This window comes from Phyllopteryx taeniolatus, unplaced genomic scaffold, assembly GCF_024500385.1.
Source record: "Phyllopteryx taeniolatus isolate TA_2022b unplaced genomic scaffold, UOR_Ptae_1.2 contig_67, whole genome shotgun sequence".
Classification (NCBI taxonomy): Eukaryota; Metazoa; Chordata; class Actinopteri; order Syngnathiformes; family Syngnathidae; genus Phyllopteryx; species Phyllopteryx taeniolatus.
In genome coordinates, this window is record NW_026903635.1 from 59,712 (window position 1) to 86,397 (window position 26,686).

A 26,686-nucleotide genomic window follows, 5' to 3' on the forward strand; every position below is an offset into this window, starting at 1 on the left:
ACCTATATTTAATTGAATACTCTACAAAGACAAGATATTTAATGTTCAAACTGATCAGGTGTATTGTTGTCATTCCAACACATTGTCATTTACTTTGAATTTTATACAACACATTCCAAAAAAGCTGGGACAGGGTCATGTTTACCACTGTGTTACATCACCTTTTCTTTTAACAACATTCAATAAACGTTTGGGAACTGAGGCTTTGTAGGGGGAATTCTTTCCCATTCTTGCTTGATGTACAGCTTCAGCTGTTCAACAGTCTGGGGTCTCCTTTGTCATATTTTACGCTTCATAATGCGCCACACATTTTCAATGGGAGACAGGTCTGGACTACAGGCAGGCCAGTCTAGTACCCGCACTCTTTTACTACAAAGCCACGCTGTTGTAACACGTGCAGAATGTGGTTTGGCATTGTCTTGCTGAAATAAGCAGGGGCGTCCATGAAAAAGATGTTGCTTGGATGGCAGCATATGTTTCTCCAAAACCTCTATGTACCTTTCAGCATTAATGGTGCCTTCACAGATGTGTAAGTTACCCATGCCATTGGCACTAACACAGCCCCATACCATCACAGATGCTGGCTTTTGAACTTTGCGTCCATGACAGTCGGATGGTTCTTTTCCTCTGGCGTCCATAATTTCCAAAAACAATTTCAAATGTGGACTCATCGGACCACAGAACACTTTTCCACTTTGCATCAGTCCATCTTAGATGAGCTCGGGCCCAGAGAAGCCGGCGGCGTTTCTGGGTGTTGTTGATAAATGGCTTTTGCTTTGCATAGTAGTTTTAAGTTGCACTTACGGATGTAGCGCCAAACTGTATTTACTGACATTGTTTTTTTCTTAAGTGTTCTTGAGGCCATGTGGTGTTATCCTTTACACATTGATGTTGGTTTTTGATGCAGTACCGCCTGAGGGATCGGGCATTCAATGTTGGTTTTCGGCATTGCCGCTTACATGCAGTGATTACTCCAGATTCTTTGAACCTTTTGATGATATTATGGACCGTAGATGATGACATTCCTAAATTCCTTGCAATTGTACATTGAGGAACATTGTCCTTAAACTGTTCGACTATTTTCTCATGCACTTGTTCACAAAGAGGTGAACCTCGCCCCATCTTTGCTTGTGAACGACTGAGCAAATCAGGGAAGCTCCTTTTATACCCAATCATCAGAATCAGAATCAGAATCATCTTTATTTGCTAAGTATGTCCAAAAACACACAAGGAATTTGTCTCCGGTAGTTGGAGCCGTTCTAGTACGACAACAGACAGTCAATTTACAGAACACTTTGGAGACAGAAAGACATTGACAAAAAGAACAGTCACTGAGCAGTAAAGGGTTGCTTGTTATCTGGTAATGCCGGTACTTTTTTTTTTTGACAATTGTGCAAAAAGATGCAGAGTCCTCTAGCACTTAGAGCAGTTTGAATGACTAATATTGCAATAGTCCGGTGCAATGACCATTGTGTAAGGGGCGCCGAGACTTCAAGGAGTGTATGTGGTTTAAAGTGACGAGTAGTGCGATAATCTGGGACAATGTTGGTTGTGCAAATGTTGCAGATGCTCCTCAACCAGTGTGCAAATGGAGCAGATGCTACTCTGGCATGAGTGGCCAGTATATGCAAATAGTGCAGCATGGCGAGACAACTACAGTGAGTGCACGAGTAATACATAATTGGCCCCACAGAAATGTGACAACGAACTCAAGTCAAAAAATTGCCAGCTTGTTGGAATGGAATTATAAGTTAGCTGTTTAAGAAGTTGATTGCAAGAGGGAAGAAGATGTTGGAATGTCTACTAGTTCTAGTTTGCATTGATCGGTAGCGCCTACCTGAGGGAAGGAGCTGGAAGAGCTGGTGACCGGGGTGCGGAGGGTCCGAGAGGATTTTGCACGCCCTTGTCTTAGTTCTGGCAGCGTGCGAGTCCTCAAGGGTGGGTAGGGGGGTACCGACAATCCTTTCAGCAGTTTTGATTGTCCGTTGCAGTCGGAGTTTGTCCTTTTTTGTAGCAGCACCAAACCAGACTGTGATGGAAGAACACAGGACTGATTCGATGACCGCTGTGTAGAACTGTCTCAGCAGCTCCGGTGGCAGGCCGTGCTTTCTCAGAAGCCGCAGGAAGTACATCCTCTGCTGGGCCTTTTTGAGGACGGAGTTGATGTTGGTCGCCCACTTCAGGTCCTGAGAGATTGTAATTCCCAGTAACTGGAAGGTCTCGACGGTTGACACAAGGCAGCTGGACAACGTGAGGGGCAGCTGTGGCGAAGGATGCCTCCTGAAGTCCACGATCATCTCTACAGTCTTGAGCGTTTTCAGCTCCAGGTTGTGTCGGCCGCACCACAGCTCCAGGCGCTCCGCTTCCTGTCGATATGCATACTCGTCACCATCCTTGATGAGGCCGATGACAGTGGTGTCATCTGCAAACTTCAGGGGTTTGACAGTCGGGTTCGCTGAGGTGCAGTCATTTGTGTAGAAAGAGAAGAGCAGCGGAGAGAGGACACAACCTTGGGGCGCCCCAGTGCTGATGCTGCGTGTGGATGAGGTGGCCTCCCCCAGCCTGACCTGCTGTGTCCTGCCCATCAGAAAGCTGTAAATCTACTGGCAGATGGCAGGTGAGACGCTGAGGTGGAGAAGCTTGGATGAAAGGAGTTCAGGGATGATGGTGTTGAACGCTGAGCTGAAGTCCACGAACAGGATCCTCGCGTAGGTCCCTGCACTGTCGAGGTGTTCTAGGATGAAGTGCAGTCCCATGTTGACTGCATCATCCGCAGACCTGTTCGCTTGGTAGGCAAACTGCAGGGGGTCCAGCAGGGGACCTGTGACACTCTTGAGGTGGTCCAGCACAAGACGTTCAAAGGACTTCATGACCACAGATGTCAAAGCGACAGGCCTGTAGTCATTCAGACCCGAGATTGCAGGTTTCTTGGGGACTGGAATGATGGTGGAGCGTTTGAAACAGGATGGAACTTCGCACATTTCCAGAGATCTATTGAAGATCTGAGTGAAGACTGGAGCGAGCTGGTCTGCCCAGACTTTGAGGCAGGATGGGGACACATGGTCCGGGCCTGCCGCTTTGTTAATCTTTTGTTGTTTGAAGATGCGTCTCACATCCTGTTCATGGATGGTTAACGCAGAAGTCAGAGGTGTGATTGTGGTTGCTGGTGCGGCCGGGTGGGTGTGTGGTGTGAAACTGTCCTTTTCAAATCTGCAGTAGAAGGTATTCAAGTCGTTGGCTAGTGTGCTATTGTTCTCAGCTTGGGGGGATCGTTGCTTGTAATTAATCAGCGATTGGAATTTATGCCAGACTGATTTAGAGTCATTTGCGCAAAACTGATTTTCCAACTTTGCTGCATAGATCCTCTTTGCAATGTTAATTTCTTTAGTCAGCTGGTTTCGAGCTCGATTATACAGGGCCCTCTCCCCGCTCTGATATGCGTCCTCCTTAGCTTGGCGAAGCTGCTTCAGCCTGGCAGTGAACCACGGCTTGTTGTTGTTGAATGTGCGAAATGATTTTGTTGGTAAACAAACCTCTTCACAGAAACTGATATAGGATGTGACAGTGTCCGTATATTCATCCAGGCTGCCAGCTGAATTTTCAAAGACACTCCAGTCTGTGCAGTCTAAACAGCTTTGAAGTTCCATCTTTGCTTCATTGGTCCACTTTTTCACTGTTTTCACTGTAGGCTTTGCGCATTTAAATTCTTGCCTGTACGTCGGTATTAAGTGAATTAAGCAGTGATCAGACGAGCCCAGGGCTGCACGAGGTATAGCACGGTATGCGTTTTTTACCGTAGTGTAGCAGTGGTCTAAAGTATTATTTTCCCTGGTAGGACAGTCGATGTGCTGCTTGTATTTAGGGAGTTCGTGGTTGAGTTTAGCTTTGTTAAAGTCACCGAGAATAGTGCCGCTTCCGTCTCCATGCGCCGAAAACCGCGGACGCCGCTCCGGTGAGTAACTCGGGGATAAACTGAGCGGATTTGCGAAAGTTGGTGACAGAAAGTCCGGAGTAGCCTCCTTGATGGTTAGCAGGTCTCCCCTTGTGTAAGTGAGTCGTGTAAGGTCTCCAAAGACGGACGAAAAACACAAAAACAAAAACAATACTCGAGACCGCGTTACCGAGGCGACCACACTGGGAGGCGCCATCTTGGTACTGAGGTCATTAACACCCAGAAACAAATAAACCACCCATTCGGGTTTAAGAGAGACCAATGATTTGACTAATTAAAGAAAATTGAAAGTAAACATAATTGGAAGTAGTTCTTGACGAAATAACGCATTCGTCTTATCCATCCATCCATTTTGTGAACCGCTTCTCCTCACTAGGGTCGCGGGCGTGCTGGAGCCTATTCCAGCTAACATCGGGCAGGAGGCAGGGTACACCCTGAACCGGTTGCCAGCCAATTGCAGGGACAGACAAACAAACAACCATTCACACTCACATTCACACCTACGGGTAATTTAGAGTCGTCAATTAATGCATGTTTTTGGGATGTGGGAGGAAACCGGAGTGCCCGGAGAAAACCCACGCAGGCACGGGGAGAACATGTAAACTCCACACAGGCGGGGCCGGGGATTGAACCCCAGTCCTCACAACTGTGAGGCAGACGCTCTAACCATTCTCCACCGTGCCGCCGACACAGATACAATTGGATGTTTTTTTTACGCAGGTGAAGAAAAGCCTTCGACAGTGGTTCTCAACTGTTGTCACCCGCATGTTCCTAATGTTGCAAAGTCGCGACCTACTTGTACATGTACAGCATATTATATTTGTAAATGCCCTTTCAGATGAGTTTGCTGTACCGCCAAAGTCATATTGCCTGCCAAGACGTCCACCAGCCAGATTGGGCTGCTCTGTATTTGTTTACCGAGAGAACAGGGAAGCAACATTTCTTGTCACTTTTCAACTATGCTCCATGTGGGAACTTAATACGCCTGCGTACTGTACCGAAAATCAGAATAACAATGCACGTAAATTGTCTGCGACCCGTTGAATCCCGAGAGCGACCAACCCCTGAAATGAGATTCATTCGTTTTACACTACATTCTGCACACTTCATGTCATATGATTGTTGGGTGTGCACGGTTAAGCATTTCATTACTTTGACCAAGTTGTGGGTGTGCAACATTCCTGGAGGTACTGCAATACCAGGTCGATGCGTGGCGTGGACGGAGCAAGCCCCTATTCCATCTCCGAGTTCCAAAAATCAATTTAATATATGGTCCCCGGATAGGAGACGTATCAGATATTAAACTGATGAGAACAGATCACTTTCTTTTCCCTTTTGTGTCACGTACGTGGTTAGGGCGAAGGCGAGGAACGCAAGGCAAGAACATGGTGGACCCAATTGCAGGGAAGCAGGGAGGCAAGGCAGGAGTGCGGGAATCTCAGAGTCCACCCCTCAGGTCAGTCTGGTGGCCATCCAGGCCACCCGAGGTGAGGTGCTTGGCTGAGCGGTTCAGGAGGTCGTCCAGGACGCCAAGCACCAGGGTCTTTACAGGGCCATTCAGGCGGACGGCCACGGTGCCGAACCCAATGGTAATGCAGGGGCCAGGCAATAGGGTTGGGTGGCGGCCGCTGGACGAACGCCGCCGGAGCGGGGTCGGTTGGCGGCCGCTGATCTGCAGTCGCTTCCTCAGCCTGCCGCCATTGAGGTTTGGGAGTAGAGGGTACGGGAGTGGAAGAGTGCACAAGGTCTCGGGAAGGTGAACTAGGAAAAATGGCTGGTACTGAACATGGTGGCTTGGGGGTAGGTTTGACCAGACGTGACTTAATTGGAGCCGTGGAACAACGTGTGGGAACAGGTGAAAAATTAAGTGACTTGTGAACAGGGGAAAAACAACGAGGGGGCAAAATTTCACCTTTACTTGGGCGCCTCCGTTGGCCACCACGCGGCGGTCCCGGGTAGATGGCCAAACAGGTGCCCAAGAAAAGGTCAGAGGGAAAGGATTTGGACTCACTAGGGTTGGAAACGGGGAGACGTGACAAAAACTGACGAGGACGGGATAAACTAGGGAAGGAACCAGAAAAATCTAAATCTGTGTCAGATTCAGAATCAGACAGGAGGTTAACTAAATCGGGGCCATCTTCACAATCAGAAAAACCAGAATCTAAAGAAACATGTGGATGAAAAATAGTAGGGCATGGTGAATAACTAGGACAAGTGGGGGGACCCGATGAAAATGACAGAAAAGACTGAACGATAGGGCTTACTGGAGGAGGGTAGGTATGGATGGCAGGCTGAGGACGGTGGGAGGCAGTTTGGTGGTGTCCAGGGTGACGCCATGTTCTTCCCGCTGGGTCCTGTTCTGGTCGGTTCATTCTGTCACGTACGTGGTTAGGGCGAAGGCGAGGAACGCAAGGCAAGAACATGGTGGACCCAATTGCAGGGAAGCAGGGAGGCAAGGCAGGAGTGCGGGAATCTCAAAATAATAATATTTAATCACAATGATAAAAACAACTGGCGACTATGACATGGCAAGACATGTGACAACGACAATGAACCGACAAGAACTGAAAGAAACCAGGGAACTAAATACAAACAAATTGACGAGACAACGAGGAACACCTGGACAAGACACGAGTGACTGGAGAGAGATGATTGGTCGACACAAAGTAGACGAGAACAGGTGGACTCAACAACCTAATGAGCACACGACAAACATGGAACACAGGAAAACATGGAACAAAACTAAACACAACCCAAACCAAAACACAGACCATGACATTTTGAGCAATTTCATTGTTACTGCCAACAGAATATTACATCAGCTCTGTAAGTAGGGAGCACAGTTTTATCTTTCACATCAATTAAACATTGAAATGAGGGCAAAATAAATTACAGAAGTCATAGAAAAGTTGTTTAAAATTCTACACTGTAATAATTATCCATCCATCCATTTTCTGAGCCACTTCTCCTCACGAGGGTCGCGGGAATGCTGGAGCCTATCCCAGCTATCGTTGGGCAGGAGGCGGGGTACACCCTGAACTGGTTGCCAGCCAATCGCAGGGCAATTTGTAACTTATTTCTGAATAATTGGTAAAGTCTTCAGTGCTCTCTGACATTATGTCCACTTGCACATTTTAATATGAATTCATTAACAATGAATAATAACCAAAAATACATATTTTTAGAGTTTTATAATGAAGTCATTGTCCAATAGCAACACTTATTTAGTCTTTACGTAAGAACGCTGAGATCTCCCATGTGACCTGAGCATCACTTTGGAATACAAGCGGTCAAGTTAGGTAAATTGAACAAATTAGATGAAAAATGCATCAACAACTGAAACAAAATGTTAATACAGACTCCTCTAAGTTGTCAATCTCCTTCGAGTGACCAGTCATAAGATTTTAAGGAAGCAAAATTGGATACGTCACTTCACATCAATAGGTAAAGCTAATTGCGAAACACGGGGCCTACTCGTGAACATACATTTCCTTAAGACTATTATACTTAAGTATGACAACCAAACAAAATTTTTTTTACGAATATGGATTTTCTCTTTCTATTGTTGTGTGTTGTCAAGTAATAATGGCTGATTTTTGTTAAGTATTTCACAAGTGGTTGGTTTTCTTGGGCAGGGCATGCTTACTGTTTTGGGGTATACGTTGAAACGTTTAATGGAAAATATTCAAGGATTTTGACGTTTTTATTCGATTATTAACGCTTACGACATGAGGAACAGCAACGTTGTGTAACTAAATTATGGAAGGGGTGTAATTCGCCTCCTCTGCGACAATGGCACTAGAGTCCTAATGTCAGTTCCCAAAGCAGGAAACAGGAAGTAGTTGAGCGAGGCAAGGCCATTGATGTTTTTTCATCAAAATGTTGAGCAAACAGCTATTCAGCTTGTGGCCACAACATTATACCAGCAACCGATTTTTATTCCAAATAACTCATTATTTCTTTGGTTGTTTAAGACTTAATACACGGCTAAAGGATATGCGTTAATGTCTGCATTCTGTTGGAACGACGTGGACCACGTGACCAAGGAACACGAGCATCTGACAACATTATTTCGATATAAATGTTGAAAAACAACACAGTTGACATTCGTTTCATAATTGTGGTTTGGCGTGTCCATATGTGACTCATCTGTGATTATCATGTTGATATATGCCACCATAACTTTGGCTTGTTTCGTCTTTTCTGGCATCGCTTCTCGGCCTTTTGGCGAAGATTAAGTGTTGTATCTGTTCTTATCAGTTTAATATCTGATACGTCCCCTATTCGGGGACCATATATTAAATTGATTTTTGGAACTGGGAGATGGAATATGGGCTTGCTCCAGTCTACTCCACGCATCGACCTGGTATCGCAGTACCTCCAGGAACGGTGCTCCCCCACAAGATTGTCCAAATAATCATAAACTCAACCGAACACACCAATCAATCAGATGATATGAAATGTGTCACGTTCCCACAATGCAGTGCGTTAAAACAGTTGACAATCTTGATAAAGAACGGAAACACAGAGCATCTATACACGTTTACATTGTCTTTTTGCGTGACAGGATGAGAATATTGGAGTATGTCAAATCTAGGTGGATTTTTTATTTGTGTTAAAAAAAATAGTCCAATTATTTGAATTTAAGGCCGTCTGTTAAAATGGCATAGCGGACAATGACATAGTCCGCTTCGTTCTGATCAAAGCAGTTCACTCTTGTTTCTTTTCAGATCGTATAAATCTTTCGCCTGTTACTAAAGTTTTCTGTGGGGAGGAACAACAAGAGTCTATCTCAAGTTTTTGATTCTCTTTGAAAGCGGAGCTTTCTCTTGCTGTGAAAAATCAAATTTATTGTCTGGATACATAATTGTGAAAGCTCTCCTGTAAGGAAGAACGGTTACAATCACTCACGAGTACGTTCAGCGGCACGGCGGCCGACTGGTTAGAGTGTCAGCCTCACAGTTCTGAGTTCAATCAGTTCAATCCCCGGCCCCGCCTGTGTACAGTTTGCATCTTCTCCCCGTGCCTGTGTGGCACTCCGGTTTCCTCCCACATCCCAAAAACATGCATTAATTGGAGACTCTAAATTGCCCGTAGGTGTGAATGTCAGTGCGAATGGTTGTTTGTTTGTATGTGCCCTGCGATTGGCTGGCAACCAGTTCAGGGTGTACCCCGCCTCCTGCCCGATGATAGCTGGGATAGGCTCCAGCACGCCTGCGACACGAGTGAGGAGAAGCGGCTCAGAAAATGGATGGATGGATGGATGTACGTTCACTGCATAATATGTCGTTCCTTGCGCCAACGAATCACTCATCGTACTAGTTCGCAGTGAAATTCCGCCTGAGTCACTCGTGGCAGGACAGGACTAGTTCAACGAACGAATCACTCGTGGCGAACAGTACATTCAGTTCTGTAGTACATTCAGCTTACATGTGGCTAATGTTGCAAAGTCGCGACCCACTTCCATATAAATTGAAAATAATAAATTATTTTGTTTAAAAGTAGATTTTACGCCGATCTGATCGGTGTTATCGTTATCGGCCGATAATTAGCATTTTATGCTGACCGGCTTTCATGTCATAAGTCGCCGATCCGATCAATGACGTCATCGATCGGCTCCGCACAAGACATTTAACTCCGCATCTTCATCACGTATGAATCCAAAAGGTAGTTTATTTTTAGCCTTGTCACGTGTCTTGTTGCGCAGTACTGTAACTATCTGACGGCCAATAAAGTCAATCTTGTCGGTGAAAAAACACGTCGTCGGTGTGTAATGTTGATTTGACCTAAACTTATGTCAGTGGCCAATCCTTGAATGCCCCCTAGAGTAGAGGTCATTGGTGTTTTAACTTTTGTCTAAAATGCTAGAGAATTATTTGAGCTGGGATGGGCTCCAGGACGCCCACGACCCTTGTGAGGATAAGCTGTACAGAAAATGGATGCATGGCAAGGGAAACATGAGTCCATTTTTTGTCATCATCATAAGGGGTCTTTGAGCCGTGCTTTGTCTGGTCCCTCACCTAGGACCTGTTTGTCATGGGTGACCCTGCTAGGGGCATAAAGCCCCAGACAACTTAGCTACTAGAATCATTGAAACACAAAAACCCCTCCACCACAATAAAATGACAGCTCAAGAAGGGGATTACCTAACACTATTATTTTTAACACCATCTGCATATAACAACACCATTAAAGCATTGAGATTTTTTACAGTGCGAAGTCAACTCCACTTCTGCAGAGCATCAACAAATTGAGATAGACTCTTGTTTTTCCTCCATATTAAAATCTTTCATAAAAGGCAAAAATTTATATAATCTGACAAAAAAAACAAGAGAGAATTTCTCAGGTAAGCCCGAAGCTGACTATGTCATTGTCCGCCATGCCATTTTAACAAACGGTCTTCAATTCAAAAGTGCCACTATTTTTTTTTAATCCAAATAAAAGTTCTTCATCGACATTTGACATACTCCAAAAGTCTCATCTTTTAACGCAAAAAGACCATTTAAACCTGTATCAACGCTTAGTTTTCCTGTTCTTTATCTAGATTGTCAACTGTTTTGACGCACAGCGCAGTCGAGGACATCCTGGCCTTTCCAATGATCTCATGTGTTTGGGTGGCTTCGAAGCGGCTGTGCTTTCTTCCTGAGACAAAATGGAGAATGCAGCAAAACACAAATGCCAGGAAAAGAGAAATGGAAAGTTAAATATTACAAAGATAATGTTTTTTTCAACAAAGGCAATCATATATTATTGTTTATGAACATGTTATGAGTCATAATTTGGAGTCAGAGTTCTGTTGAACTTTTTGTTCGTAAAAATTAGAGCCATTTTATAAATGTCTACTGTAATGGACATGAGGATGATTTGATAGTGTTAGCTCATAGCTAAATAGCTTTCAAGTTCTTTGTTTACATTCCATTTTCTGCCCCAAAACACAGTTCTTTGTGGGGTTATAAACAGATAGATAGCGAGATAGCGAGATAGATAGATAGCTAGATCCTCTGTGGGCCAAGACCAGCACGTATGATAACTCGATAGATGGATACTTAAGATAAGTAATAGTAAGTAATAAGATAAGTAATAATAAGCCAAAAAATGACAAGGAACAGGGTCTTCAGGTTGAGAAACTCACTGAAGATTGTCAATGACCTGGATGTAACAGAGGAAAGACATTATTTGGAGAGTCAGGCCTCTTCTGGACAGAGTAAGGCGAGGCTGCCTTAGCTTCCCGAAACCAGGAAAAGTCTGCATCGATGAGCAAATGATCCCTTTTACAGGCCGCTGTCCCATCAGGCAATTTGTTCCATGTAAGCCATACCCTAAAGGCTTAAAGGTATTTGTCCTTGCTTCTCCTGATGTTGGACCGTATATCAAGGGAAGAATACATTTGCTGGTCAAAGGTTGAGAATTGGGGCAGCGGCAGTACTACGCAGGGTTGAAACTGTTCCCACAGGAAGTCCACTGTACTTCGACCGCTACTTCACGTAAATTAACCACATGGATGAATTGCTGACCAAGGGCCTTCCGGCAATTGAGACCATAACAAAAAAACGTGTCCCAAAGCCATGTCGGTTGAGTGATGACAAAAAATTGAAAAGAGAAGGGACGGGATCGTCAGTGATGATAGTCAGGAGAAGTCCAGAGTTGGCAATAACAAATTGGTTTGACAACAAGCCAGTTTTGATGGCTTCTACTGCACACGGGAAAAATCCTGAAGATGTCTGCATCAGATGGTCGAACAAAGACAAAGACCAGATCCAGGTCCAAGTGAGAAGACCCGCATTCATCAAGGAGTACAATGACAACATGGGTGGTGTGGACCTCTGTGCTCATTCGGTGAATACTGAGCTTTTATCGCATGGCAAGCAGAACCAAGAAATGGACCATGCGTGTGATTACTTATTTCTTTGATGTTGCCATTACAAATTCCTGGATCCAGTACAAGTCTGACATCAAAGTGCTTAACCGATCCGAAAAAAACTGAACAGTTCCTGGACTTGAAACTGCATCAGGCAAATGGCCTGCTGAACTACCTAGATCCTGACAATGCTGACAAGACGGTAGAGGAGCATGAGGTAAGTGAAGAAGAGAATTCCACAACGAGAATCATCGTTAAGAAAATATGGGGCCAGGCACTTGCCAAAAATGGAAGACTGCAACCATGCAGAGAGGTGCCGAAACCAAGGTTTCAAGGGCAAAACATACATGCGATGCATAAGTTGCAAGATGTTCCTCTGCCTTACAAAGAAGAGAAACTGCTTCCTGGAGTACCATAACTAAGAACTTATTCATGAAGAAAAGAGGAAGCTGAGGAGAAGCAAACACATTGAAACCTGTGCTCCTTAGGCCTCCTGACTTGAAAGGACAAACATGTTAAAGCTCAAGTCTGTATGATATAATAGCCTTTTTGTTTCACAGTTGAACAGAAACACAGGCCAAATGTGCTGTTTTAAAAAAAAAGATTGATATTTTTGATTTCATTTCAGCCTGTTATAATTTTGTTGTGTTATGGTAAAATCGTTCTGCTGTCAACTACAGTAGACATGCTATAAAATCAAAATAATTTTTTTTTTTTTTTAAATCTCTAAATTGTGAGTTGTTGTTTTTGCTCCAAGGAGTCAGGAAATCACAATATAAATCAATTGAAAGACACTTTTTTTCCTTGATTCTCAGGAGGATATAGCACATTTCATACACAAGCTAACTTAATGTGCTTTACATGACTAAAAGCATTTGAAAACAGTCACAAAACAGCTTATAAACATTAAAGCCATGCTAAATTACCACACAACTACATCACTATGGAATACAGAGTGTTCATTTTCATTAACCAATGATCAGGGAAAAGCACGAACGCAGTCCCCCACAACCAGAAATTATGCAGTCAAGATTCCCACATTTGGGGAATTCGCAGGGGTCAGTACAACCAGAGTGCAACGGTTGAGCCTCACCCTGGGTGAACCACCTTCTTGATCATGGTGTCTCCCCTGCCAGGTAAGTATGAGTTGGACTGGGCGCGAGCACACAAGTCATTCACGCGCACGCTATCTCAAGCGACGGTGTCATCATGAGCATGTGAACAACCACACCCACAACGGAACATACGCTAGATGAAACGCTACTGTGTGCTAATACATGAAGAAATATGCTTCTTATTTGAGAATTTCAGTTTAAATTGAGACAGTAAATTTATACCCATAATGCACAGCGGCATCGAGAGACGATAAAATAACTTGAAAGTTGGGTCATTCACACCCAGAAACATATGAACCACCCATTCGGGGTACACCCTGAACTGGTTGCCAGCCAATCGCAGGGCATATACAAACAAACAACCATTCGCACTCACATTCACACCACCGTGCTGCCATGATTTAACTAATTCAAGAAAATCGAAACTGTAAACATAATTGACGACTTGATGAAAATAATGCATTCGTCCAGTCGAATGTCACACACTGATAACACTTTCGGGTACAACAGTTTGATGTGCGTATCAAAACGCTACTGCCACCTACTGTGACCTATTGCGCATGACAACCTTGGCAAAGACTGAAGCAGGCTAGCGTGGTCTTAACAGTGGTTGTCAACTGTCACCCGCATGTTACTAATGTAAAGTCGCGACCCACTTTCATATAAATTGAGAATAATAAATTATTTTGTTTAAAAATAGCCTCTGAAAACATTTACAGTATATTATATTTGTAAATGCCGTTTCAGATGAGTTTGCTGTACCACCAAAGTCATTTTGCTTGCCATGACATCCACCAGCCAGGCAGGGCTGCACTGTAGTTGTTTACAGAGGAAACTCGCGGCTCGAGAACAAGGAAGCAACCTTTCTTGTCACTTTTCAACTATGCTCCACGTGGGAAACGAATACGCCACTGTACTGCACCCAAAATGGAAATAACAATACAACATACTGTATAGACTACAAACTTGCTTACCATGCAGTGCATTATGCAATTTCAAAGCATATGACTGAGAGATACACACTTGTTTCAACCATTTTGTGGGGGTGCACCGCTCCTGGAGATACTGCAATACCAGGGCAATGCATGGAGTGGACAGAGCAAGCACCTATTCCATCTCCCAGTTCCAAAAAGCGATTTAAAATATGGTCCCCGAATAGGGACATATCAGATATTAAACTGATAAGAACAGATACTACAGTTGATCTTAGCCAAAAGGCCGAGAAGCGATGCCAACATAACGCCAGAAAAGACGACCTCATTCTCCAGCCTACAAGCCAAAGTTATGGTGGCACATATCGACATGATAATCACAGATGAGTCACAAATGGACACGCCAAACAACAATTATGAAACGAATGTCAACTGTGTTGTTTTTCAACGTTTATATCGAAATAATGTTGTCAGCTGCCCGTGTTCCTAGGTCACGTGGTCCACGTCGATCCAATAGAATGCGGAGATTAACGCATATCTCTAGCGGTGTATTAAGTCTTAAACAACAAAAGAAATAATGAGTTATTTGTAATAACAATCGGTTGCTGGTATTATGTTGTGGCCACAAGCTGAATAGCTGTTTGCTCAACATTTTGACGAAAAAACATCAATGGCCTTGCCTCGCTCAACAACTTCCTGTTTCCTGCTTCAGGAAGTGGTTCAGAATTTGGAACGATGGGTGACCCTTCAACGCAGCAATAGAGACCCTGTCAAGCAGCTCCATGAAAATGGGGGTTTATGGTTTGCCATTCTCCAAACGTGTGTTGACAAACACATTACACAAGCTACCATAGTGGTAGATCTAAATAAATTATAATAGTATCAAAAGCTTAATTTAGTGAAGTAGTTCAATTCAAAAAGTGAAACTCATATAGAGATGCACCACACACACTGAAATATTTCATTTTTTTATACATGAATAATTTGAGGATTGTAGCTTAAAGCTAATGATAGCTCCAAATTCACCACCTCTAGAATCTAGAATATAATTTAAAAAAATTTAATGTAGAATTTAGGCAGGAATTTGCCCTCTGAAAAGTATTTTCCCAAGTGTTTAAAGAATCTCTATGTATGAGCACTGAAATCAATTGTGTTTTCTATATTTTTTTTTTAGATTTACCTGTATCAGAATCAGAATCAGAATCATCTTTATTTGCCAAGTATGTCCAAAACACACAAGGAATTTGTCTCCGGTAGTTGGAGCCGCTCTAGTACAACAGACAGTCAATTTACAGAACACTTTGGAGACATAAAGACATTAACAAAAAACAACAACAAACAACAATTGTGCAAAAAGATGCAGAGTCCTCAGTTCGAATGGCTAATATCGCAATAGTCCGGTGCAATGACCATTGTGCAAAGGGCACTGAGACTTCAAGGAGTGTATGCGGTTTAAAGTGACGAGTAGTGCGATAATCTGGGACAATGGTTGTGCAAATGTTACAGATACTCCTCAATCAGTGTGCAAATGGAGCAGATACTACTCTGGCATGAGTGGCCACTATATGCAAATAGTGCAGCACGGCGAGACAACTACAGTGAGTGCACGAGTAATACATAATACAGAAATGTGACAACGAACTCAAGTCAAAAAATTGCCAGCTTGTTGTAATGGAATTGTAAGTTAGCTGTTCAAGAAGTTGATTGCAAGAGGGAAGAAGCTGTTGGAATGTCTACTAGTTCTAGTTTGCATTGATCGGTAGCGCCTACCTGAGGGAAGGAGCTGGAAGAGCTGGTGACCAGGGTGGGGAGGGTCCGAGAGGATTTTGCACGCCCTTGTCTTAGTTCTGGCAGCGTGCAAGTCCTCAAGGGTGGGTAGGGGGGTACCGACAATCCTTTCAGCAGTTTTGATTGTCCATTGCAGTCGGAGTTTGTCCTTTTTTGTAGCAGCACCAAACCAGACTGTGATGGAAGAACACAGGACTGATTCGATGACCGCTGTGTAGAACTGTCTCAGCAGCTCCGGTGGCAGGCCATGCTTTCTCAGAAGCCGCAGGAAGTACATCCTCTGCTGGGCCTTTTTGAGGACGGAGTTGATGTTGGTCGCCCACTTCAGGTCCTGGGAGATTGTAATTCCCAGGAACTTGAAGGTCTCGACGGTTGACACAAGGCAGCTGGACAGCGTGAGGGGCAGCTGTGGCGAAGGATGCCTCCTGAAGTCCACGATCATCTCTACAGTCTTGAGCGTGTTCAGCTCCAGGTTGTGTCGGCCGCACCACAGCTCCAGCCGCTCCGCTTCCTGTCGATATGCAGACTCGTCACCGTCCTTGATGAGGCCGATGACAGTGGTGTCATCTGCAAACTTCAGGAGTTTGACAGTCGGGTTCGCTGAGGTGCAGTCGTTCGTGTAGAGAGAGAAGAGCAGCGGAGAGAGGACACAACCTTGGGGCGCCCCAGTGCTGATGCTGCGTGTGGATGAGGTGGCCTCCCCCAGCCTGACCTGCTGTGTCCTGCCCGTCAGAAAGCTGTAAATCCACTGGCAGATGGCAGGTGAGACGCTGAGCTGGAGAAGCTTGGATGAAAGGAGTTCAGGGATGATGGTGTTGAACGCTGAGCTGAAGTCCACGAACAGGATCCTCGCGTAGGTCCCTGCACTGTCGAGGTGTTCTAGGATGAAGTGCAGTCCCATGTTGACTGCATCATCCGCAGATCTGTTCGCTTGGTAGGCAAACTGCAGGGGGTCCAGCAGGGGACCTGTGACACTCTTGAGGTGGTCCAGCACAAGACGTTCAAAGGACTTCATGACCACAGATGTCAAAGCGACAGGCCTGTAGTCATTCAGACCCGAGATTGCAGGTTTCTTGGGGACTGGGATGATGGTGGAGCGTTTGAAGCAGGATGGAACTTCGCACATTTCCAGTGATCTGTTGAAGATCTGAGTGAAGACTGGCGCGAGCTGGTCCGCGCAGACTTTGAGGCAGGATGGAGACACGTGGTCCGGGCCTGCCGCTTTGTTAATCTTTTGTTGTTTGAAGATGCGTCTCACATCCTGTTCATGGATGGTTAACGCAGAGGTCAGAGGTGTGATTGTGGTCGCGGGTGCGGCCGGATTGGTGTGTGGTGTGAAACTGTCCTTTTCAAATCTGCAGTAGAAGGTATTCAAGTCGTTGGCTAGTGTGCTATTGTTCTCAGCTTGGGGGGATCGTCGCTTGTAATTAGTCAGCGACTGGAATGCATGCCAGACTGATTTAGAGTCGTTTGCGCTAAACTGTTTTTCCAACTTTGCTGTATAGATCCTCTTTGCAATGTTAATTTCTTTGGTCAGCTGGTTTCTAGCTCGATTATACAGGGCCCTGTCCCCGCTCTGATATGCGTCCTCCTTAGCTTGGCGAAGCTGCTTAAGTTTAGCAGTGAACCACGGCTTATTGTTGTTGAATGTGCGAAATGATTTTGTTGGAACACAGACCTCTTCACAGAAACTGATATAGGATGTAACAGTGTCCGTATATTCATCCAGGCTGCCAGCTGAATTTTCAAAGACACTCCAGTCTGTGCAGTCTAAGCAGCTTTGAAGTTCCATCTTGGCTTCATTTGTCCACTTTTTGACTGTTTTCACTGTAGGCTTCGCACATTTAAGTTCTTGCCTGTACGTCGGTATTAAGTGAATTAAGCAGTGATCAGACGAGCCCAAGGCTGCACGAGGTATAGCACGGTATGCGTTTTTTACCGTGGTGTAGCAGTGGTCTAAAGTATTATTTTCCCTGGTAGGACAGTCGATGTGCTGCTTGTATTTAGGGAGTTCGTGGTTGAGTTTAGCTTTGTTAAAGTCCCCAAGAATAATGAGGGGTGAGTCGGGGTGTTTTTTTTCAATTTCGTTGACTTGATCGGCGAGCGTTAGCAATGCGGCGTTCGTGTTAGCTTGAGGCGGAATATAGACGCCAGCGAAAATGAATGATGCAAACTCACGTGGCGAGTAGAATGGTTTACAATTTAAGAATAGCGACTCCAAATGCGGGCTGCAGTGTGTGCTGATCACCGTGACGTCCGTACACCATTTTTCGTTGATATAGAGGCATATCCCACCGCCCTTTGTTTTCCCCGATGATTCCATGTCGCGGTCCGCTCGATGAATGTGGAAACCGGGAAGCATAATGCCGGCATCGGGTACAGCGTCGCAAAGCCAGCTCTCCGTGAAGCACATGGCCGCGGAACGTCCGAAGTCTTTACGTGTCTTTAACAGAAGATGAAGCTCGTCCATTTTGTTGGGTAGGGAGCGTACGTTCGCGAGGTGGATCGACGGGAACGCCAATCTGTGTCCTCTCTTGCGGAGTTTCACCTGAATGCCGGCTCGCTTCCCTCTGTGGCGCCGCTTCCGTCTCCATGCGCCGAAAACCGCGGACGCCGCTCCGGTGAGTAACTCTGGGAAAAAACTGAGCGGATATTCGAAAGTTGGTGACAGAAAGTCTGGAGTAGACTCCTTGATGGTTAGCAGGTCTCCCCTTGTGTAAGTGAGTCGTGTAAGGTCTCCAAAGACGGACGAAAAACACAAAAACAAAGACAATACTAGAGAGCGCGTTACCGAGGCGACCACACTGGTAGGCGCCATCTTGCCATATTAATGGTAATGGGTAGAGGAGGGTGAGGTAAGTGAAGAAGAGAATTCCACAACGAGAATCATCATTAAGAAAATATGGGGCCAGGCACTTGCCAGAAATGGAAGACTGCAACCATGCAGAGAGGTGCCGAAACCAAGGTTTCAAGGGCAAAACACATGCGATGCATAAGTTGCAAGATGTTCCTCTGCCTTACAAAGAAGAGAAACTGCTTCCTGGAGTACCATAACTGAGAACTTATTCATGAAGAAAAGAGGAAGCTGAGGAGAAGCAAACACATTGAAACCTGTGCTCCTTAGGCCTCCTGACTTGAGAGGACAAACATGTTAAAGCTCAAGTCTGTATGATATAATAGCCTTTTTGTTTCACAGTTGAACAGAAACACAGGCCAAATGTGCTGTTTTTTAAAAAAAATATTGATATTTTTGATTTCATTTCAGCCTGTTATAATTTTGTTGTGTTATGGTAAAATCGTTCTGCTGTCAACTACAGTAGACATGCTATAAAATCAAAATTAAAAATGTTTTTTTTTTTAAATCTCTAAATTGTGAGTTGTTGTTTTAGCTCCAAGGAGTCAGGAAATCACAATATAAATCAATTGAAAGATACTTTTTTTCCTTGATTCTCAGGAGGATATAGCGCATTTCATACACAAGCTAACTTAATGTGCTTTACATGACTAAAAGCATTTGAAAACAGTAACAAAACAGCTTATAAACATTTAAGCCATGCTAAATTACCACACAACTACATCACTATGGAATACAGAGTGTTCATTTTCATTAACCAACAATCAGGGAAGAGCGCGAACGCAGTCCCCCACTACCAGAAATTATGCAGTCGAGATTCCCACATTTGGAGAATTCGCAGGGGTCAGCACAACCAGAGTGCAATGGTTGAGCCTCAACCTGGGTGAACCATCTTCTTGATCATGGTGTCTCCCCTGCCAGGTAAGTATGAGTTGGACTGGGCACGAGCACACAAGTCATTCACGCGCACGCTATCTCAAGCGACGGTGTCATCATGAGCATGTGAACAACCACACCCACAACGGAACATACGCTAGATGAAACGCTACTGTGTGCTAATACATGAAGAAATATACTTCTTATTTGAGAATTTCAGTTTAAATTGAGACAGTAAATTGATACCCATAATGCACAGCGGCATCGAGAGACGATAAAATAACTTGAAAGTTGGGTCATTCACACCCAGAAACATATGAACCACCCATTCGGGGTACAACCAGAACTGGTTGCCAGCCAATCGCAGGGCAGATGCAAACAAACAACCATTCGCACTCACATTCACACCACTGTGCTGGCATGATTTAACTAATTAAAGAAAATCGAAAAACTGTAAACATAATTGGACTTGAAGAAAATAATGCATTCGTCCAGTCGAATGTCACACACTGATAACACTTTTGGCTACAACAGTTTGATGTGCGTATCAAAACGCTACTGCCACCTACTGTGACCTATTGCGCATGACAACCTTGGCAAACACTCAAGCAGGCTAGTGTGGTCTTAACAGTGGTTGTCAACTGTCACCCGCATGTTCCTAATGTTGTAAAGTCACGACCCACTTTCATATAAGTTGAGAATAATAAATTATTTTGTTTAAAAATAGCCTCTGAAAACATTTACAGTATATTATATTTGTAAAAGCCGTTTCAGATGAGTTTGCTGTACCACCAAAGTCATATTGCTTGCCATGACATCCACCAGCCAGGCCGTGCTGCACTGTAGTTGTTTACAGAGAAAACTCGCGGCTCGAGAACAAGGAAGCAACATTTCTTGTCACTTTTCAACTATGCTCCACGTGGGAAATTAATACACCACTGTACTGCACCCAAAATGGAAATAACAATACAACATACTGTATAGACTACAAACTTGCTTACCATGCAGTGCATTATGCAATTTCAAAGCATATGACTGAGAGATACACACTTGTTTCAACCATTTAGTGGGGGTGCACCGCTCCTGGAGGTACTGCAATACCAGGTCAATGCATGGAGTGGACGGAGCAAGCCCCTATTCCTTCTCCCAGTTCCAAAAATCAATTTAATATATGGTCCCCAAGTAGGGGACATATCAGATATTAAACTGATAAGAACAGATACTACACTTGATCTTAGCCAAAAGGCCGAGAAGCGATGCCAACATAATGCCAGAAAAGACGACCTCATTCTCCAGCCTACAAGCCAAAGTTATGGTGGCACATATCGACATGATAATCACAGATGAGTCACATATGGACACGCCAAACAACAATTATGAAACGAATGTCAACTGTGTTGTTTTTCAACGTTTATATCGAAATAATGTTGTCAGATGCCCGTGTTCCTTGGTCACGCGGTCCACGTCGATCCAATAGAATGCGGAGATTAACGCAAAAATGTATATGCCGTGTATTAAATCTTAAACAACAAAAGAAATAATGAGTTATTTGTGATAACAATCGGTTGCTGGTATTATGTTGTGGCCACAAGCTGAATAGCTGTTTGCTGGTAGTATATGATTACTACCATTACCAGTTACTACCATTACCAGTTACACAGACAGAGTACGTTGAAACAATATTTTATTTTTTCATGTCGACACAATATTTGATCAAACATTTTTTTGTCATTCATAAGTTATTTCCAAGAGCCACAACAAACGCCATATTGCAATGCGTCACACAATACGTGGCCAAAGATACAGTTGCCTGTGATTATACACATGGCCAGCAGGTGGTTTCGTGTGCACATGAAGCATCAAGACACGGACCATGACTCGAACCAATGACCGAAGCGTTACGATGTTATGAAGCTTCATCTTGTCATTACTAACTGGTTCTACTACTCAGAGCAAACCCATGTATGCTAGAAATTACATCATACTGCAGTACCATAGCGTCATATGATGCACACTCCAGCTTTAACAATGAGCAACATCCTCATTATTTTGAAACAATGACCAGTTGAGTGCGCGAACGCAGTCCCCCACTACCAGAAATTATGCATGAGGATGGAGCTGCCAGGCAAAAGAGCTAGAGGAAGACCAAAGAGAAGGATGATAGATGTCGTGAGGGAAGACGAGGGCAGTTGGTGTTCGAGAGGACGATGCAGGAGATAGGCTTACATGGAAAAGGATGACGCGCTGTGGCAACCCCGAAAGGGACAAGCCCAAAGGAAAAGAAGAAGAAGAAGAAAAGAAGAATTCTTCTTTTCTTCTTCTTTTCTCGTGTTTTTGGTCAAGTGATCCACATCGATACAATAGAATGCGGAAATAAACGTATATATTTTTAGCCGTGTATGAACAGTCTTAAACATTCAATGAATGATGAGTTATTTGTAAGAACAATCGGTTGTTGGTAACATTTTGTGGCCACAAGGAGAATAGCTGTTTGCTCCCTTGCCTCGCTCAACTACTTCCTGTTTCCTGCTTTGGTAACTAACAGTCGGACTCTAGCGGCATCGTCGTAGAGGAGGCAAATTACAACCCTTCCACTAATTTGGTTACACAACGTGTTAATAATCGAAAAAAAACATGCCATCAAAAGACATGCATCTTCTTCTTCTTTTCCTTTGGGCTTGCCCCGTTAGGGGTCGCCATAGTGCGTCATCCTTTTCCATGTAAGCCTATCTCCTGCATCCTCCTCTCGAACACCAACTGCCCTCGTCTTCCCTCACGACATCCATCATCCTTCTCTTTGGTCTTCCTCTAGCTCTCTTGCCTGGCAGCTCCATCCTCATCATCCTTCTACCAATATACTCACTATTTCTCCTCTGGACGTGTCCAAACCATTGAAGTTTGCTCTCTCTAACTTTGTCTCCAAAACATCGAACCTTGGCTGTCCCTCTGATGAGCTCATTTCTAATTTTATCCAACCGAGTCACACCGAGAGCGAACCTCAAAATCTTCATTTCCGCCACCTCCAGCTCTGCTTCCTGTTGTCTCTTCAGTGCCACTGTCTCTAATCCGTACATCATGGCTGGCCTCACCACTGTTTTATAAACTTTGCCCTTCATCCTAGCAGAGACACTTCTGTCACATAACACACCTGACACCTTCCTCCACCCGTTCCAACCTGCTTGGACCCGTTTCTTCACTTCCTGACCACACTCCCCATTGCTCTGGACGGTTGACCCCAAGTATTTAAAGTCCTCCACCCTTGCTATCTCTTCTCCCTGTAGCCTCATTCTTCCCCCACCACTCCTCTCATTCATGCACATATATTCTGTTTTACTTCTTCTAATCTTCATTCCTCTTCCTTCCAGTGCATGCCTCCATCTTTCTAACTGTTCCTCCAGCTGCTCCCTGCTTTCACTGCAGATCACAATGTCATCTGCAAACATCATGGTCCGCAGGGATTCCAGTCTAACCTCATCTGTCAGCCTATCCATCACCACTGCAAAAAGGAAGGGGCTCAGGGCTGAACCCTGATGCAGTCCCACGTCCACCTTAAATTCTTCTGTCACACCTACAGCACACCTCACCACTGTTCTGCTGCCCTCGTACATGTCCTGTATTATTCTAACATACTTCTCTGCCACTCCAGACTTCCGCATGCAGTACCACAGAGGAACTGTGGTACTGCATGCTGTCATCGGCTTTCTCTAGATCTACAAAGACACAATGTAGCTCATTCTGACCTTCTCTGTACTTTTCCATCAACATCCTCAAGGCAAATAATGCATCTGTGGTACTCTTTCTCGGCATGAAACCATACTGTTGCTCGCAAATACTCACTTCTGTCCTGAGTCTAGCCTCCACTACTCTTTCCCATAACTTCATTGTGTGGCTCATCAACTTTATTCCTCTATAGTTGCCACAGCTCTGCACATCACCTTTGTTCTTAAAAATGGGCACCAGTACACTTTTCCTCCATTCCTCAGGCATCTTCTCACACACTAGAATTCTATTGAACAAGCTGGTCAAAAACTCCACAGCCACCTCTCCTAGATGCTTCCATACCTCCACAGGAATGTCATCAGAACCAACTGCCTTTCCATTTTTCATCCTCTTTAATGCCTTTCCAACTTCCCCCTTACTAATCATTGCCACTTCCTGGTCCACCACACTTGCCTCTTCTACTCTCCCTTCTCTCTCATTTTCCTCATTCATCAACTCCTCGAAGTATTCTTTCCATCTAGCTAGCACACTGCTAGCACCAGTCAACATATTTCCATCTTTATCCTTAATAACCTTAACCTGCTGCACATCCTTCCCATCTCTATCCCTCTGTCTGGCCAGCCTGGATAGATCCTTTTCTCCTTCTTTAGTGTCCAACCTGCCATATGCCTCTTGTTTGGCCTTTGCCACCTCTACCTTTGCCCTGTGTCGCATCTCAATGTATTCCTTTCGCCTCTCCTCGGTCCTCTCAGTGTCCCACTTCTTCTTAGCTAACTTTTTTCCTTGTATGATTTCCTGTACTGTGAGGTTCCACCACCAAGTCTCCTTCTCTCCTTTCCTGCCAGAAGATACACCAAGTACTCTCCTGCCTGCCTCTCTGATCACCTTGGCTGCAGTGGTCCATTCTTCTGGAAGCGCCTCCGTCCACCGAGAGCCTGTCTCACCTCTTCCCGAAAAGCTGCACAACACTCGTTCTGTCTCAGTTTCCACCACATGGTTCTCTTCTCTGCCTTTGTCTTCCGAATCTTCCTCCCCACCACCAGAGTCATCCTACACACCACCATCCTATGCTGTCTAGCCACACTCTCCCCTACCACTACCTTACAGTCAGTAACCTCCTTCAGATTACATCGTCTGCACAAGATGTAATCCACCTGTGTGCTTCTACCTCCGCTCTTGTAGGGCACCCTATGTTCGTGCCTCTTCTGGAAAAAAAGTGTTCACTACAGCCATTTGAATCCTTGTTGCAAAGTCTACCACCATCCTTCCCTCCAAGTGCCTTTCCTGGATGCCGTACTTACCCATCACTTCTTCATCACCCCTATTACCTTCACCAACATGTCCATTACAATCTGCACCAATTACGACTCTCTCTCTGTCTGGGATGCTCAGAACTACTTCATCTAGCTCCTTCCAGAATTTCTCTTTCACCTCTATGTCACATCCTACCTGTGGGGCATAGCCACTAATCACATTACACATATCACCCTCAATTTCAAATTTCAGCCTCATCATTTGATCTGATACTCTTTTCACCTCCAAGACATTCTTAGCCAACTCTTCTTTTAAAATAACCGTGACTCCATTTCTCTTCCCATCTACACCATGGTAAAATAATTTAAACCCTGCCCCTAAACTTCTAGCCTTACTGCCTTTCCACCTGGTCTCCTGGACACACAATATATCAACCTTTCTCCTAATCATCATGTCAACCAACTCCCGAGATTTTCCTTTCATAGTGCCAACATTCAAAGTCCCCACATTCAGTTCTCGTCTCTGTGTTTTCCTCTTCTCTTTCTGCCGAAGAACCCGCTTTCCACCTCTTCTTCTTTTTTGACTTCGACCCACAGTAGCTGAATTTCCAACGGCGCCCTGCAGGTTGACGGCGCCGGTGGCGGACGTTGTTATCCCGGGCCACGACCGATCCGGTATGGAATTCTTTGGATGAACGCTCATATTTGTTTGGCAAGGTTTTAAGCCGGATGCCCTTCCTGACGCAACCCTTTGCATTTTATCCGGGCTTGGGACCGGCCTACAGTTTGCACTGACTTGTGCCCTCGTAGGGCTGCATTATCAAAAGCCATGCATCTTCTTCTTCTTCTTTTCCTTTCGGCTTGTCCCGTTAGGGGTCGCCACAGCGCGTCATCCTTTTCCATGAGAGCCTATCTCCTGCAACCTCCTCTCGAACACCAACTGCCATCATGTCTTCCCTCACGACATCCATCAACCTTCTCTTTGGTCTTCCTCTAGCTCTCTTGCCTGGCAGCTCCATCCTCATCATCCTTCTACCAATATACTCACTCTCTCTCCTCTGGACGTGTCCAAACCATTGAAGTCTGCTCTCTCTAACTTTGTCTCCAAAACATCGAACCTTGGCTGTCCCTCTGATGAGCTCATTTCTAATTTTATCCAACCTGGTCACTCCGAGAGCGAACCTCAACATCTTCATTTCCGCCACCTCCAGCTCTGCTTCCTGTTTTCTCTTCAGTGCCACTGTCTCTAATCCATACATCATTGCTGGCCTCACCACTGTTTTATAAACTTTGCCCTTCATCCTAGCAGAGACTCTTCTGTCACATAACACACCTGACACCTTCCTCCACCCGTTCCAACCTGCTTGGACCCGTTTCTTCACTTCCTGACCACACTCACCATTGCTCTGGACGGTTGACCCCAAGTATTTAAAGTCCTCTACCCTTGCCATCTCTTCTCCCTGTAGCCTCATTCTTCCCCCACCACCCCTCTCATTCATGCACATATATTCTGTTTTACTTCGGCTAACCTTCATTCCTCTTCTTTCCAGTGCATGCCTCCATCTTTCTAACTGTTCCTCCAGCTGCTCCCTGCTTTCACTGCAGATCACAATGTCATCTGCAAACATCATGGTCCACGGGGATTCCAGTCTAACCTCATCTGTCAGCCTATCCATCACCACTGCAAAAAGGAAGGGGCTCAGGGCTGATCCCTGATGCAGTCCCACGTCCACCTTAAATTCTTCTGTCACACCGACAGCACACCTCACCGCTGTTCTGCTGCCCTCGTACATGTCCTGTATTATTCTAACATACTTCTCTGCCACTCCAGACCTCCGCATGCAGTACCACAATTCCTCTCTGGGTACTCTGTCATCGGCTTTCTCTAGATCTACAAAGACACAATGTAGCTCCTTCTGACCTTCTCTGTACTTTTCCATCAACATCCTCAAGGCAAATAATGCATCTGTGGTACTCTTTCTAGGCATGAAACCATACTGTTGCTCGCAAATACTCACTTCTGTCCTGAGTCTAGCCTCCACTACTCTTTCCCATAACTTCATTGTGTGGCTCATCAACTTTATTCCTCTATAGTTGCCACAGCTCTGCACATCACCTTTGTTCTTAAAAATGGGCACCAGTACACTTTTCCTCCATTCCTCAGGCATCTTCTCACGCACTAGAATTCTATTGAACAAGCTGGTCAAAAACTCCACAGCCACCTCTCCTAGATGCTTCATACCTCCACAGGAATGTCATCAGGACCAACTGCCTTTCCATTTTTCATTCTCTTTAATGCCTTTCCAACTTCCCCCTTACTAATCATTGCCACTTCCTG

The 26,686-nt window shown here is 44.8% G+C and overlaps 6 non-coding genes and 1 pseudogene across 6 annotated transcripts; 2 read left to right on the top strand and 5 right to left on the bottom strand.

Moving 5' to 3' along the window:
* Positions 1-5,117: 5,117 nt before the first annotated feature.
* Positions 5,118-5,320, bottom strand: LOC133473926 (U2 spliceosomal RNA; annotated as a pseudogene).
* A 2,840-nt stretch (positions 5,321-8,160) lies between these two features.
* Positions 8,161-8,352, top strand: LOC133473924 (U2 spliceosomal RNA). The gene has a single exon (XR_009787281.1). It is a non-coding gene; the product is annotated as a U2 spliceosomal RNA (small nuclear RNA).
* Positions 8,353-8,662: 310 nt separating this feature from the next.
* Positions 8,663-8,772, top strand: LOC133473927 (U5 spliceosomal RNA). The gene has a single exon (XR_009787283.1). It is a non-coding gene; the product is annotated as a U5 spliceosomal RNA (small nuclear RNA).
* A 4,018-nt stretch (positions 8,773-12,790) lies between these two features.
* On the bottom strand, positions 12,791-12,954 carry LOC133473921 (U1 spliceosomal RNA). Its single transcript, XR_009787279.1, has one exon. It is a non-coding gene; the product is annotated as a U1 spliceosomal RNA (small nuclear RNA).
* Positions 12,955-13,965: 1,011 nt separating this feature from the next.
* LOC133473925 (U2 spliceosomal RNA) lies at positions 13,966-14,155 on the bottom strand. The gene has a single exon (XR_009787282.1). It is a non-coding gene; the product is annotated as a U2 spliceosomal RNA (small nuclear RNA).
* A 5,109-nt stretch (positions 14,156-19,264) lies between these two features.
* On the bottom strand, positions 19,265-19,428 carry LOC133473920 (U1 spliceosomal RNA). Its single transcript, XR_009787278.1, has one exon. It is a non-coding gene; the product is annotated as a U1 spliceosomal RNA (small nuclear RNA).
* Positions 19,429-20,442: 1,014 nt separating this feature from the next.
* Positions 20,443-20,633, bottom strand: LOC133473922 (U2 spliceosomal RNA). The gene has a single exon (XR_009787280.1). It is a non-coding gene; the product is annotated as a U2 spliceosomal RNA (small nuclear RNA).
* Between the last annotated feature and the right edge of the window lie 6,053 nt (positions 20,634-26,686).